Source organism: Canis lupus, chromosome 4, assembly GCF_003254725.2.
Source record: "Canis lupus dingo isolate Sandy chromosome 4, ASM325472v2, whole genome shotgun sequence".
NCBI classification, from domain to species: domain Eukaryota; kingdom Metazoa; phylum Chordata; class Mammalia; order Carnivora; family Canidae; genus Canis; species Canis lupus.
In genome coordinates this window covers 39,931,344-39,947,641 of record NC_064246.1, presented here as the reverse complement: position 1 = coordinate 39,947,641, position 16,298 = coordinate 39,931,344, and the positions used below count along the sequence as shown (strand labels likewise).

Below are 16,298 nucleotides of genomic sequence, written 5' to 3'. Positions count from 1 at the left end.
AATGTGAGGTTGTGTTGATACTGCGTTCACCTAACAGCAGGACCACCAGTGCCTTTCTCTTCAATTCTTCCTTCTTGTTGGAACACTTTACATCTAGCAGAACATTTATGATCTTTACATGGCCCCCAAACTACTCAGCCACATTTGGAGGAACAAAGATGACCACAGAATGGCACATGGGTAGAGCGCATTGTGGGCAGTGGGGGCGGGGGGGGTGGGGAGTGGAGATGGCTGGGGTACCAGGCAGATCTGTAGCACATTTTGGATTTTATCATTTCTTAGCTGAGGGCCTTAAGCAAACTCACTTAAGCTTTCTTTCAGCTTCAGTTTCCTTCTGTGTAAAAAGGGAATAGTCATAACCATTTTCAGGGTTATTGGAATGATTGAGTGGTCAGGTAAATGAGTGGCACAAAGATTTTTAAATGTAATTGTTACTATTTTTTAAGTATCAATCGATGCCAGGAATATTTCGATGATCCTCCTAGGGTGGTTTCAGCACACTTATTTCCTGGTCATAATCACTTCCTTTATCACCTCTTACGTCATTCTCAGCCTTTACCTCATCCACCCTCCCTACTCTGTTCCTCTCATTAACCACATCATTACTCCCTGCCCCATGCTTAGTTCACTCCCCACCCAGAACTCAGCCTGAGATGAAAAGGGCCAGTGGGCACACTTTCTCTTTTATCTCAAGCTACTCTTTTGACATTTACCCTCTCCCTGGCCCATTTCAGATCCTCTTAGTCACCTCTACAGAAGCAGTATGAATGACTTCAAACTAGTGTGTTCCCAGGGTCATTTCCATGTTAAACTGGATTAAGCTAAGATTTCATTTGTTGATCAGAGAGCCAAGGTAAGTGGACATAAAGCTGGCTGGAGAGCTAGTGGCTGGGATTAAAATCCTGTGTCTGTACTTTCTACATGTGAGTCTCTGAGGAGTGATTTCACTTAAATGAGCATCAGTGTCCTCACTTTTAGAATGGAAGAATGATTCTTACCCACTAATTTTGTATCATGGATCACCAACATGTGTAAGACACTGAATAGGAATTTGGTCAGTGATAGCAATTGGATGGAGGCCAGATCATGCAGGGCCTTGAAAAGCAGACTAATGAGTGTGGGCTTCATGCTGAGGGTGGTGGGGAGCCATAGAAGGCTCTAAATAGAGATGGCACTACCAGATGGTGGAACTGAGATGGAGAAGTCTTTCTCATGTGGCAAGATTGAGAGAGGCAAGAGGCAAGAAGATCAGGGAATGGCCATGAGACCTGTACTCAGGCAGTGGCTGGGGAAATGGGGACAGATTCAAGAGCTGGCCTGGAGATGGCATCTTCAAAGCAGAAGATGTTCTCATTCACCACTCTGTTGTCATCTAGAGTCTAGGAGCCCTCATCCAACATCAATCATCTGAATTTAGCCAGGGGATGGTGGTAGGGGGTGGGAAGCAGAGTGGCAGGAGGAGGAATAATGTGAGAGAAAGAGAAGGTGAAACAGAAAACAGAAATCTTAATTTTTGTTGTCCAATTTTTCAAACCCTGATTTCAGCTAGAAAAATCGATACCCAGCAGATTAGAAGTGATGTAAAAAGTTTATGTCAAGAAATAATAATAGCTAATTTTCACTGTGCTCTTACTATGTGCCAGGCTCTGGGCTAGGCAATTGACTCTATTATCTCATGAAATCATTACAATCAGCCCGTGAAGGAGGTATCATCATCATTTTCATTTTAGAGATGAAGAAAATTGGAGCAGTGAGGTGAAGGATGTTGTCTAGGATGAGGGAGAGCAAGGATTGTGATTCAAGGTAGTCAGACTCCAAACTCCAAGTTCTTAGAAAAAATTAAGACTCTTATGAGTCTTGAGCAAAATGAAAACCAGAATTCTGAGGGATCCAGTAATAGCAAGATAGTTACTCCTCCCTACTGATATCCAGTAAGCCTATGAAAAAGTGATATAATGTGATATAAATGGCAAAAGCACATTATATATAGTGTGACTACAAGTATGTCTTAGAAGTACATGGACTCAAGATATTATTTCCAAAGCAACCACAAATTTAAGTTTCCTAAGATAAGTTGTCAAGATCCTTTCAGGAAACTTACAACATTTATTAAATGACATTGAAGAAAACCTAAATACATGAAGATGCATACCATGTTCATGGATAGGATGGCAATTCTCCTTAAAGGACCCTAATACTACTTCAATCAAAAGCCCAACTTAGTTTTTCTTATAACCTGGCAAGCTGAATCTTCAGTTTATATGGAAGAGCAAAGGGCCAAGAAAGGTTAGGACACTCCCAAAGCAGAATTCTGGGCAGGGAATTAGTGTACCATATATCAAAACTTATGATGAAGCAAACACATTCAACATACGAAATTGGTAGAGTGATTGACAAATATATTAATGAAATAGAATAAAAAGTCATGATAGAGGGATTCACATGTAATAGAAAATCTGATTTCTGATTGAGGATGACCTGAAAACCAATGCTAAGGAACCAATTATTCTGTAAATAAGGCTGGGAAAATTCGCTCTCCAAATGGAAAAAACATACCTCTTAGCACACAAAAAATCAATCCCAGGTGAGTCAGGGGCTTAAATATGAAAGTTTAAAACCTTGAAAATCTTATAAGAATTATGGCTGTAAAAAAGAAGGAAATCTTGCCATTTGTGACAATGTGGATGGACTTGGGGGAATTATACTAAGTAAAATAAGTCAGAGAAGGAACACTGTATGATCTCATTTGTACATGTAATCTAGAAAAAATTGAACTCCTAGAAACATAGTTTAGATTGTGGTTACCAATGGCTGAGGGTGGAGGAAACAGGGAGATGTTGCTCAAAAGGTACAAACTTTAGGGGCACCTGGGTGGCTCAGTTGGTCAAGGTCTGACTCTTGATTTCAGCTCAGGTCATGATCTCAGGGTAATGAGACTGATCCCCAAGTTGTGCTCCATGCTCAGTGGGGAGTCTGCTGGAGATTCTCTTTTGCCTTCTTCCCCTGCCCCTCCCTCCCACTCACATGTCTGCATGCTCTCTCTCTAAAAGAAATAAATAAATCTTTTTTTTAAGTACAAATTTCAGTTATGAGAACTAATTTTAGTTCTGAAGATCTAATGTGCATAATGGTGACTATCTATATTTACTTGCTTTATGGTACACTTGAAATTTGCTAACAGAGAGAGTAGATCTCAAATGTCCTTGCCACACACTCATACACACACATACAAATGGTAACTATGTGAGGTGATGGATGCATTAGCTAATCTTATTGTGATAATCATTTTGCAATATGTATGTGTGTCAAATCATTACATCATACACCTTAAATTTACCCAACATTATCAACTATATCTCAATAAATTTGGGAGAAAAAAAGCTCTTAGAATAAAATAAAGAATATCTTTATGATTTCAGGGAGAGACAGATTCTTAAGCAAAATACAGAAAGTGAAACCACAAAGAAAAAATTGAATACATTTGACTGCATTAAAGTAATTTCTGTTCATCAAAAGACACCAAAAGAGATAAACTGACAAATGATAAATTTGGAGAAGATATTTGTAATGTATAATCAATAAATGATTAGTATTCAAAATAAAGTCCTACAGATTCATAAAACTGAGGGAATCTAATAGGAAAATGAGCAAAAGACTTAAATAGATACTCTACAGATAAAAGGAAACGAATATGACCAAGAAACCTATGACAAGATGTTTAATCCTGTTATTAGTCATAAAGATGCAAAATAAAACCTCATTGTTGTTTTACACCCACCAAACCAGTGCACACTGTAGCTGTGACAATAGTGTTAGGCTATAGAGCAGCTTGAAGGATCATCTACTGTTGATGACAGGTATGTAAACTGTGCTGAAGTCATCTTGGACAAATCTGCCATAATGACTGCTCTGTGACCTGAAGCTTTCTTGAGCACAGCTCCCCCCCTCCCACATTCTTTCTTTTTGTCTAACAACACCCTTAAATACATCCTTGATTGGTTCTGGAGATATGACTGCCAGCACTGTACTCTCCAGCCTCTAGGCTATAAAAGCAGGTCTTACAAAGGTGGGGTCCTGTGGCTGCCCAAGAAATGCCCAAGGCATGCTTTTGTCTATAAGTCCCCTTAAGAAACCACTTCTCATCAAGCTGGACTTGTCAGGTTTTTTCTTGGGTCTTATAGCTCCTTTGGAGATCATTTTGCATATACCTCCCTTTCACAGAACAACAGTGGACATTGGGACTGCCATACTGAAAAATAACACACAAATCTTATGACCCAGAAATTCCATTCTTAATTATATATATATGTATTTTTATTTTTAATATTTTATTTATTTATTCATGAGAGACAGAGAGAGAGAGAGAGAGAGAGAGGCAGAGACACAGGCAGAGGGAGAAGCAGGCTCCATGCAGGGAGCCCTACATGGGACTTGATCCCAGGTCTCCAGGATCATGCCCTGGGCCAAAGGCGGCGCTAAACCGCTGAGCCACCCAGGCTGCCCATTTATATATGTATTTTAAAATATTTTGTTTATTTATTCATGAGAGACAGGGAGAGAGAGAGAGAGAGAGAGAGAGAGAGAGGCAGAGACACAGGCAGAGGGAGAAGCAGGCTCCATGCAGGGAGCCTGATGTGGGACTCAATCCCAGGTCTCCAGGATCACGCCCTGGGCTGAAGGCGGCACTAAACCGCTGAGCCACCCAGGCTGCCCGAAAGAAGCATTAAATTACATTAAGAAAAAAAGAAACGAAAAGAGATTTTCCCTCAGATTTGTTCAGAGAAAAAGGAAGTGAGGGGAAATGGGTGAAAGCTTTGGGCTTCCCTTAATTCTAGTAGCAACAGAAGATGACATTAAAATTTTGAGGCAAGAGGCAAATGCTAATTAAGAGATAATGAGTTTTTGCTGCAATCTCGAGGAGGGGAATGGTTCCTCTAAAAGCAAACTCCCCAGTCCTTCTTAGGAAAACCCTGCCAGTCTCAAGAGTGGGCAGAGGGTTTTAATGCCTTTTGAAACAAGGGATGTAACCATGGAGATGAAGCCACAAGGCTCAACAAGCTCTTGTCAGCATTGATTTCAGATGAAAACTTTGGCATGCATCCCCTTTCAAGAGCCTCAAAAACCAGATGAAAGAGAAGAAAAGAGGAACATTACAGAGCTAAGAGAAGAGTTGAGCTAGAAGATGGTTTGAGAAAATATGATCCAACACAGTCACCATGCATTTGGATAGCAAGACTGCCATTTGGGTAAATTTAATTCAAGAGAGCTTGAGTTTTTCTTTTTATACTATCATCCTATGAACCTCCTCTCTCTCATATCATCACTGAAAGCTCAACACAAGACAATAGACACCATTGTTCACTATTTTGAGGTATGTCTGTACTCCACAAACATGTTGGCCATGCCCACCATGAGCACAGGACTTGTCTGGAGCCTGGAGGTATGGAGGAATGAGACAGAGACCCTCACTTCAAGGAGCTCACCTTCAAAAGTGGGAGGCAGATATATAATGGCAGTTAGAATAGGATGGAAAATGTTTTGACATCCATAAGTAAAAGACATTGTGGGCCATAACACAGAGGTGGGACAGCTAACCTAGCCTGGGGTGGGGGTGGGCGTGACTGGGAGGGTGACCAAGAGTGGATGGCCCTTTATCATGTCACAAAGGATACATAGAAATGTGTAAAGGATGAGTAAACTAGGCAAAGAAGGGTTAGGGTGAGGAGCTGGTCTATCAGGCAGGGAGGACTATATGGCCAAGGATTTGGAGAAGAAATAACTGTGTGGCATGAGGGGACTTGCTAGTTATTTTTTTTCTGGAGTATATTGTGGTATAAGAAATAGGTATTTGGTCTTCATCCTGTTTCTGACACAGAACTCCTAAAACCCTTAGGAGTCTGTGGCACCTGGGCGGCTCAGCAGGTTAAGCACCTGACTCTTGATTTCAGCTTGGGTCATAGGATTGAGACCTACATTGGTTCTGTGCTCAGCATGCAACCTGCTTAAGATTCTGTCTCTCTCTCTGCCTCTCCCCTTTACCCCGATCACATATACTCTGCTTCTAAAATAAATAGTCTTTTAAAAAAGTAATAAAATAAAACCCTTAGGATTTCCTAAACGATAAGCATGATAAAGTTGTCTTTTGTTATTCACAACGAGTCCCTTTCAATCACTCCTGAGTTTATGTTACTGAGATGACTTGGAAAGCCCCTAAGGATGGATGGGGCTGGTTCCAGGGCAACCAACACAAGATTGATGAGAGGGTTGTAATTTAGCCCCCTCCACCACCTTCAGGAAGGGGAGAGGAGCTGGAAATTCGGTTCAATCACTAATGGTAATGATTTGACCAATCATACTTATGTAATGAACCCTCCATAAAAAACCAAAAGGACAGCATTTGGACAGCTTCCATGTTGGTTAACATGTGGCGGTGCTCACAGGAGAATGGCAGCTCCTCACCCTTTCCTACATACCTCACCCTATGTATTTCATCTGGCTGTTCATCAGTATCCTTTATAATAAACTGGTAAAAATAAGTAAATGTCTGAGTTCTGGGAGCCAATCTAGCAAATTAATTCAACCCAAGAAGGAGGTCTCAGGAAACTCTCACTTACAGCCAGTCACTCAGAAGCACAGATGACAATCCCAGACTTGGGAATGACATCTGCAGTGGGGCAGTCTTGCAGAATCGAGTCCTTAAGCTGTGAGATCTGATGCTATCTCTACGTGGATAGTGCCAGAATTAACTTAATTGCTTGGAGATGCTGGTGCATTCTGAATGGAGCATTGAGCAGGGGAGGCTGCAGAATTTTTTTTTTAAGATTTTATTTATTTATTCATGAGAGACTCACAGAGAGAGGCAGAGACACAGGAAGAGGGAGAAGCAGGCTCTATGCAGGGAGCCAGATGTGGGACTCAATCCCAGGTCTCCAGGATCACGCCCTGGGCTGAAGGCAGTGCTAAACCTCTGAGCCATCCAGGCTGCCCGAGGCTGGAGAATTTATAAGGAGCCCTATATAGAAGATCTTTTCTCACCAGGTCGGGGGACTTATACCCAGGCCCTGGGTACTGGGCAACCATGGAGGTATTTTAACAGGAAAGAGGTGGCCAATTTGTCCCATGCCTTATGATCAGTCTCCTTTAAATGGATGACATCATAAACCAAAGGAAACTTAGGGTATAAACCACAGGCAGATTAGGTAAAGGGCAGGTAGAGTCCAAATTTGGAAAGACCTGTCCACGTCTGAATCCTGCTGCACTACTCACCAGCTGTGGTGAGTCACTTACATCCTCTGAGCCACTATGTGATCATCTGTAGTAGGGCTAATGTGAAATACTCTGAGCTCTGTGTTGATCTGTATTCACCTGAAAAAAAAAATCTCTCAGATATATTATTGATCCAAAGATTAAATGGCAGAATAATACATATGATCCCATTATTCTTCAAAGGAAAAGAAAACGTATATGTATGAAAAATGCAGAGAAGAAAGTTGGAAGGATTCATACCAAATTGAAAGAGAGGTTACCCCTGGAGAGGCAGAAGGAAACCAAGACTGGAGCTCGAGAGCAAAGGGGGGCTTCACTTCATCCATCAAGTTTTCATTTTTACACGGAAAAGGCAGTTCTACACTATTTGTGTATTTAAAACTTAATTTGAAAATAGCCTGACAAAAGCCCTTGTCAGAGAGTAGATTTGCAGCCAATGTTCTCTCCCTGTTGCCTGCTTCCATAGTAAGATTTGGGGTCTTTCCAGTTCTATTTCCTAATTCACCCTAATTCTAATCCTAGTTGGAGGCCTATCATAGTCACTCAACAAATATTTGTAGAAGACCTTCTCTGACAAGGTTAGTGGGTCTCTTGGAAGTGGGTTGAAGGTCTCTTTTAGCCAAACTCTGACCCCAAAATCCCCCCTGAGCCCACCCAGAGGACTGACCTTGGTTCCCAGCAGGCCCCCTGAGGACACTGCCGTCCCTCTGGCCTTTTGGTGGACTCTCAACTTCTCGGGAAGTTCCCACTCTTGTTCCTCCTTCCTGGCCTCAGAGCATTTGGCTGGGAAAGCAGAGAGATGTCTGCGTCCATTTTCTTTCCAGGGAAAGTCTGAGATCATCACCAGCCACCCAGTCCAGTAAAGAAAATTTTCAGCAGTGGTCACCTCTGCTGGGGAGTGGGGGGACAAGAGGCTTTACTCTTCACTGTGGACTCTTTATCCTGTTTGAATGTCTTTTCATAGGTTAGTTTTTAAATTAAGTAATTACTATTCTTTTAATTTGTTTATGAAAACAAAAGAAATCACGAAAGCTAATTCTACTTTAATAACTCTGATTTAGGCCAGATTAGAGTTCTTGAGGACTATATGACTCGTGAGAGGGTGGGCAGGGCATAAGGAGGTCATTTGATGGGCTGACTCTTCTGGAGAGGAGGGCCCAGCTGACATCTATACTCCTAATACCCAGACACCTCCTGGGGCTCAGTCAGGATTTCTTGAATTTACCTCAGTAGGAAGCCACATCTAGGGTCTGCTAAGAATGTACTTGTTTTGGAAAGGAGAAGAAAATGAAAAAAAAAAGAAAAAAAGAATAAACTCATACAGCAAGGAGACGCCCTGGTTGTTCCCACAGATCTCCTCACTTCACCGATATGGCCTTGAGACCAGAGAGGGGATGAGACTTGAGATCCAGCTAGAACCAGATTGAAAGTACTGGGGGCTCTGATACAACCACAAGATAAACACTTGACCTTGTCAACTATCCTGTGACCTGGGTGCCACGTTCATTTTGCAGAGGAGGAAATTAAGGCTACAGTAGGGACTGAGAGGACCCCATGGTGATGCAGAAAGGAACCAGCTGAGCTAGGCGTAGGATCCTGCTCTCTGAGCTCAGAGCTTTCTCTTCCACCTTTGACCTCATCTCTTGTCAGGCAACTCTGGGGGTCACGGTGAACCAGGTTTTCATTTGGACTTTCTCTCTTTGCAGGCTCCTTGGAAAATGTGTGGACCTGGCTGGGGACACCAAGAACATATTATTATTGGACTTTGGTATATTTATCACTATTTAGGGGGTGCTAAACACATGCATGCTTGTCTTGTTCACAGGTGCATCATTGACTTGCAAATGAATGAACAAATGACCTCTACTCCTCAAAGATCCCCAATTTACACAGAAAGAGGTTGAGGTTCAGGGAGCTGAAGGGACTTGCTTCAGTGACATGGAGCCACACCCAGACCTCCCTATTCTATTTCCTCCTCAAAGTTGGTTTGACACTCTGCCAATCCCCAGCTCACCTTGAGGAAGCATGGCACAGTCATCAGCTAGGAGAACAGACCTACCTGCTCCGGGTTAGACGTCAGCACTGCCAACACATGGAGATACCCATATGCTGTGACACAAATCCATGCTTTAGGCCATATGAAGGCCTTTCCAGGTCTAGCCGAGGAACGGGAATGGAGGGAGAAGCCCTCAGGGGTGGGGGCACAGCTGAGTGTTGGCTGTACAGGCCCCACCCCACCACCCCACCTCAAGCCACACCATAGACAATGAAGGAAAGGGTCCAGGTGAGCTCTGGGTCAGAAAGAGATAAAGAAAGTGAGCAGGTGGCATTGAGTCACGTGGCTTGTGGAGGTGACTCCTGGAGGCAGAAGCTAGCACTGTCTGGGGGAGACCTCAGACCTCAGATAGGTGACCTTCACAGCTCTTGAAAAGTGTGGATGAAAGGTTACACCCTCGGCTGACCAGAGGTCCACTCTATGTGTATAACACAAAGCCCTCCTTTCTGCTGGACCAAATGCCACTATCTTTGCATTCACCCTCCCTAGGGTTCTCAGAGTGGAGGGGTGTGGGCAAATTGCAATTTTACTGACCTATACTATGTGCTGACCCTCTATCAAGGCATTTAATATGATATGAGCACTACTAACCCAGTTTACCAATGAGCAAATTGAGGCACAGAGTGGTTCAGAAACTTTCCCAGGGTCACACAGACAGGAGAATGGAGGAGCCTGAAACACAGGCTAGCACACTACAAAGCACATCGGGTTTTGAGACTCATGGAGCAGGAGCTCAGTGAACAGTTAATGTGCCAAGGAGAATGAGGTCAGGCAAATGGATCTCAAGGAAGACATAAGACTGAACTGCACCTCGCATGAGAAATCAGACCCGCCTAGATTTATCTGGATTCAGAGGTAGAGTGACGACTCATGAAAAAGGAAGAAGGTGAGGCTCAGAAAAAGAGAATCCAAAGAATTGAGATTTCCTCATGTGCATTGAAAATGCTATAATGGGGCAGCCCTGGGTGGCTCAGGGTTTAGTGCAGCCTTCAGCCCAGAGCGTGATCCTGGGGACCCCTGATCGAGTCCCACATTGGGCTCCCTGCATGGAGCCTGCTTCTCCCTCTGCCTGTGTCTCTGCCTCTCTCTCTCTCTCTGTGTCTCTATAAATAAATAAATAAATAAATCTTTAAAAAAATTAAAGAAAAAAAAAGAAAGAAAATGCTATAACGTTATCTGCCAGGGGCTGGTGACCAAGTAGTTTCCTGCATAGCTGTGGGGGAACACCTGGGCACTTAATACAAAATGGGAACACTGAACACACTGCACCCGTGTATCCTCCCACCAAATGTGCACCTGTGTAGGATACAGAGGTTGGTGCTGAGGCAGGAGACACATCCCCCCTCTGCACACATGGTTACCTGTCCAGCTAACATTCCCTGATCCCTAGATAAGATACCTGGTGATTTTGCCTCCTAGCATCCTTCCCATCTATCCCAGAAACCTTCCCATCTAGGGTTTCTTTAGGAAGCCACCCTTCTCCCATCTGAATAGGTGTGTGAAGGATGAGTCTAATTCCACTCCAGGCACTAGAGGCTGGTGTTCAGCACACTCCATTCTCCAGGAGCCACAGGTCAGGGCTGAGACCTAAGCCAGGTGCTTGTGGATCAACCCAGGAGACTTTGCTGGAGGTATCAGGAAACTGGTCATCATCATCTGCTGAAGTTGCTGAGCAGGAAAATGTCAACCTGGGGCTTCAGGCAGACATTTTGCCACCACAAAGGGCAAGGCTACCTTGAAATGAAGTCAAAAGAAGAAAGATGAGACTAGGATGGAGACAGATTCCTGATGCAATGTGCCTAGATCCAACTGTGCCTGAAACCCAAATCTACCCCTGGATTTCTTCCCCCTGAGACAGTGTGCATTGATTTGAGATGATTTATTTCACCTTCAGCTGAAAGAGTTCAGACCATTTCATCCCTATGGGAGCAATCACGGACCCCTCCCTGGCCTCCCGGGACCTCTGGTACTGCCTATACCATGGTGCTTACCACATGAAGCTGTATCTGCACAAGGAGTTAGTACCCTGACCCTGGCTTTTTGTATTGATACCACACTGTTGTTCACCTCCTCCCTGACTTCTTGAAAGCAGGCATGTGCCATGTTCATCCAGAGGTCCTATCATCAAGAGGTGTTCAGTGAATAAGTCATAATGAATGAATGTCTTCTGGTTGGTGAGGAGATTTGAATAGAGCAAGAAAGAAGAGTTGTTTGTTCAGAGGACTAAGTTACCCTTAAGACCTCTCTGAGCTGACAAAAGATTATTATTTCTTAATCTCTCTCCATCCAGACCACAGCAAACCAGCCCCACCCATGGAACACAAACCAGTCTCCCATTACAGAAAAGGAAATCTGAACTGGCCATTCCCCTGCTTAAAACACCTTTTGGTAATGTGTTGGGCAGGAGGGGGGTGGAGGCAAATGAGCATTTGGATTCAGGGAACATTCTATGTTATCAAACATTCATTTGTTTATGGATTTAAAAAAAAAGATTTTGTTTATTTATTCATGAGAGACGTACAGAGGCAGAGACATAGGCAGAATGAAAAGCAGGCTCCCCACAGGGAGTCTGATATGGGACTCAATCCCAGAATCCCAGGATCAACACCTGAGCCAAAGGCAGATGCTCAATCACTGAGCCACCCAGGTGTCCTCATTTGTTTATTGATTGATTCATTTAGCAATCATTTAATTAGTACCTGCTGCATGCTAGACACATGTTACTTCATTTTCACAGTATACTTTTAGGACCACGTATTTGTTACGCTGTATAACAAATCACCTCAAACTTCATAGCTTAAAGCAACAAACACCTGTTAATCTCCCAGGATCCAAACACAGGTCAGACAGATGCCGCTGGGCCGATCCAGCTGCCCACCAGGGCCACAATAACCTCAAGGCTCAGCTGAGGCTGCAGGATCCATTTCCAAGCTCATTTACAGGCCGTTGTCAGGTCTCAGGAGATTCACACGGGCGTCTCACAAGCCGGCTAACTCCCACGGGCCTCTCTAAAGACTGCCTCACAGCATGGCTGGCTTGCCCAGGGCAACCCATGCAAGCAACAGCAAGAGGGAGAAGACAGATGTCACCATCTCTTTCTAAACAGTCTTAGGAATAACATGCCATTTCTCCTGCTATATTCTGTTCCTTAGAAGTGAGTCAATAAGTCCAATTTATGTACTAAGGAAAGAGATTACACTAGGGTATGAATACCAGAAGGTGGATTGATTAGTGTGGAAATTTTAAAGGCTTCCTGCCCTTAAAGGTAGCATAAGGTATTATTATCCTTCATTTCATACTCAGACACCCAACTAGTTAAGCAATGTGTCCAGGTCACTCAGCTAGACTACTGTCTGACTGGCCAGCTGGGGGTGAGGTGGAGGAAGGCAAGGAGAAGGTATTGATAGAAAAACAGGTGGCACCTGGGTGGTTCAGTGATTGAGTGTCTGACTTTGGTTCAGGTCATGATCCTTGGGATCCAGGGATCGAATCCTGTATCGGGCTCTGGGGAGCGGGGAGCCTGCTTCTCCTTCTGTCTATGTCTCTGCCTCTCTCTGTGTGTCTCTCATGAATAAATAAAATAAAATCTTAAAAAAAAAAGAAGGTACTTATAGAAAACCAAGTGGGGATAGAGCCTGTATTAATTTTACCACGGAGTAACCAATGACCCACAACTTCGTAGCTTAAAATGAGCATTTATTATCTCACATAGTTTCTAAGGGCCAGGAATTCAGAGGCAGCTTGGCTGGGTGGTTCTGGCTCAGGGTGTTTTGTGAAGCTGTAGTTAGGCTATAGGTCAGAAATGTAGCTTTGAAGATTTGACTGGGACTAAGGATTCCCTTCCAGCATGGCTCACTCACGTGGCCAATAATGGAAAGCCTCAGCTCCTGGCCACACGGACCCCTCTATGTGGGGCTTGAGTATCTTTGTGACAAAGAAGCTGGCTTCCTCCAGAATAAGTGATTCAAGAGAGCCTAAATGGAAGCCTTAATGCCCTTTGTGACTTTGGCTCAGGAGTTATACACTGTCATTTCTGCAATGTCCTGTTGGTTACCCAAGTCAGTCCTGTTTGTTGTGGGAGGATTGCACAAGGGCATGGGAACTTCAGAGGAAGAACATTGGTGGCTGACTACCATAGGGTCCTACAAGATTAGTAATCCTAAAACCCAATTTTAATTAAGTCACTCCTTAGGTCAAAGAGATCCAGAGCTTTCCCACATAATCTGATTTCCTTAGTCCCATCTTAGTCTTTTGGGGAGATGAATTACCTGGGACTGGCAGCCTGGTCTACTTAAAGACCCCCAACAGCCCCCAGAGATCCTTGTGGATGTGCTCCCTCCCCATCCTCTCTATTCAGTGGGAAGGCCTACTTCCCTGGGAAGCCTCTATCCAGCCTTTGACATATAGTCATTGTACCTCTGCCATGTGCAGGCTCTGGTTGGATGCTGGAATATAAGAGTGAGCAAACAGCCATCTATCCTCCCTGGAGAGCTTCCAGTCAGGATGGGAAGGTAGATATTAGCCAATTAACAATACTCACAAATTGTGACATACTCTCCCAAGGTGCCATGTGAACATATAACGGCGAGCCTGGCCAATTCTGCATATAATATTTGAGCTGTTGAGTACTTCATCAGTCTGAACAGGTGTATAAGCATTAGGTTCAGATGCAAATGCCTGAAAATCCAAAATAAAGGTAGCTTAAACAATAGGGATGCTTATTTCTCTCTCGCTTAGATGTCTGGGAAGATGTTTGAGGACATATACTGTGCCCCTCAATGACAGGGATCCAGGTTCCTTCTATCTTGTTGCTCTGCTCTGTATGACCTTCACCAGGTGGTCCAGGATGGTGGCATCCATATTCTGGGCAGCCATATGGAGAAAGGAGAGGGTAATATTTACCATCTATCCCTCTGGCTGCCACAAGATGCTTCCCCCATACATCTCAATGGCCAGAACTTAGTCACATGGCCACACCTAGTCAGTCGCAAGGGAGTTGAAAAATGCAACTTTTATTCTGAGCACCTATATGACCAGCCAAAAATTGGAGCTCCATCACCATGGAAAAATAATACTGACAGTCAACCCTATTTTGCATTACTCTATGCCAGGCACAGTCCTAAGTCCTTGACACATATCAACTCATTTCGTCTTCACAATAGACCTGTGAGGAAGGTACTACTATTGCCCCCATTTTACAAGCGGGGAAACTGAGATACACTTACAAATGGGGGAACGGGTCAGTAAGTGGAGAAGCTGGAACATGAACCCTGAACCCATGTGGTATGGCTCCAAAGTCTGGGTGCTGTTCACATGGTTTACAGTTATGAAGAAAGGGAGAATAGGTACTGGGGGACTGCCCATGTAGCAGGGTGAGAGAACAAAGAAGGAAGTGCTCCAGGCAAAAAGAATAGCCCAAGCAAACCCTACCCCTCTCGGCTTCCAGGAACAAGGTCCTTTGCAGCAGCACCTCTCTCAAACTTAGATGTGCCAACAAATCTCCCGGAGATCATGCTAAATGCATACCCAGAATTTGCTCCATGATGCCCAAGCAGCTGGCCTGTGGACTACCACCGGAGAGACTGTGGACCACATTTTGAGGAGGGGGGACATGTGATCAAAAGCTACCTCTGTGTGACTCCCTTCCTGTACAGGGCCAGCAAAGAGTGGTTTGAGCCTGGTGGCGGGCCACACAAGGACCTCACACCTTCTTGCCTTTCTAGACTTCCAGTTCAGGATAATTTCCTTCTCTCCAAACTGCCAGGCCACTTGTTGAATGAATGAATGAATGAATGAATGAATGAATGAATGAATGAATGAATGAAAGAAATGCTGGAGGTCAGAGAGAGGGAGAGGCAGCTGGTCAGGCCATTGTGTATGCTCCAGGGGAAGATTTTGGTTCATTGCTCCCACCCGCCAGACCCAGAGCTGGCACTGTGCATTCTGAATCCTCCCAGAGGAACAGGTGCTGTGATTTACCTCTATTTATAGATGAGGAAACTGCCCTCTGGTCCTGCTTTTAGATCCTGAGCGCTCACCTGCCTCCCCTGGGATTTTTCAAGCCCTGTGACAGAAACCTCGGAGGCGGGGCCAGACTACCCCAGGGGAAGTTCAGAAGTAGTTTCCTTTATACCAGTCCTGTGTTACCTCAACTACCATCTCCTCTAATCCACCCATCCTGGAGGGAGATGCTGATTATCTGTGAATTTTGCAGGTTGAAGCTGAGGCTCAGCGAGGTCTGTGTGGGGGGCCAAGTCACAGAGCAGCAGGTTGCAATCTGCGTGAGACAACCGCATGCCCTGTAGGGGCCTGGCTCACAGCCAGTTCTCAGTGAAAACCGTTCAGATGAGCCCTAAGTGGAAGAATGTTAGCAGAGGCAGCCAGGTGGTCCATCGCAATCACCTGGGCTGACGGAGCCCTTACCGGGTGCCAGGCACTGCACTAAGCCAGTCTCCCAGCTTTCTCATCCGACCCCCAGAAAAAAGCCCTTCAAATGTCATCAGTCTCTTTGGGCAGACGTGGAAAGCTCAGAGTTGCCAAGTGTCTTTCCCAGAGAGGCACAGCAGGGAGATAAATGGTAGATCCACTTCATGAGTCTAGGACTGCCCGACCTCCTGCAGGTTTAGAGCTCGACGCTGTGCGCGACCCAAATCTGGATTATTCATTCATTCAATCCTCACAACTCAAGGTAACTGTTTCACGGATGCAAAAGAGCTCTGCAAGGCCGAGGCTTGGGGAGAAGAGGAGGAAAACACCGTGGGCGGCTTCCAAGGAGCCCCCGCGCGCCCCGCAACCCCCGCGCCCCGCGCGCCCCGGCCCCGCAGGCCGGCCCCTCCCGCTCCGGCCCGCGGGCCCCTTTAACCGGGCGGCGGAAGGGGCGGCCGGGGCGGGGCGGCGCCCAATGGGCTGCGCGGAGCGTCACTTCCCGGCGGCGGGAGGCGAGCGGCGGGAGTCGGGGCGGGGGCGGGGCGGGGGC

At 45.0% G+C, this 16,298-nt stretch overlaps 1 long non-coding RNA gene across 1 annotated transcript; it reads left to right on the top strand.

The window, feature by feature from the left end:
- The first annotated feature begins 6,487 nt into the window (after nt 1-6,487).
- Nucleotides 6,488-9,358, top strand: LOC112651842 (uncharacterized). Its single transcript, XR_003131094.3, has 4 exons — nt 6,488-7,274; nt 7,789-7,844; nt 8,091-8,230; nt 8,973-9,358. It is a non-coding gene; the product is annotated as an uncharacterized LOC112651842 (long non-coding RNA).
- The last annotated feature ends 6,940 nt before the right edge of the window (nt 9,359-16,298 follow it).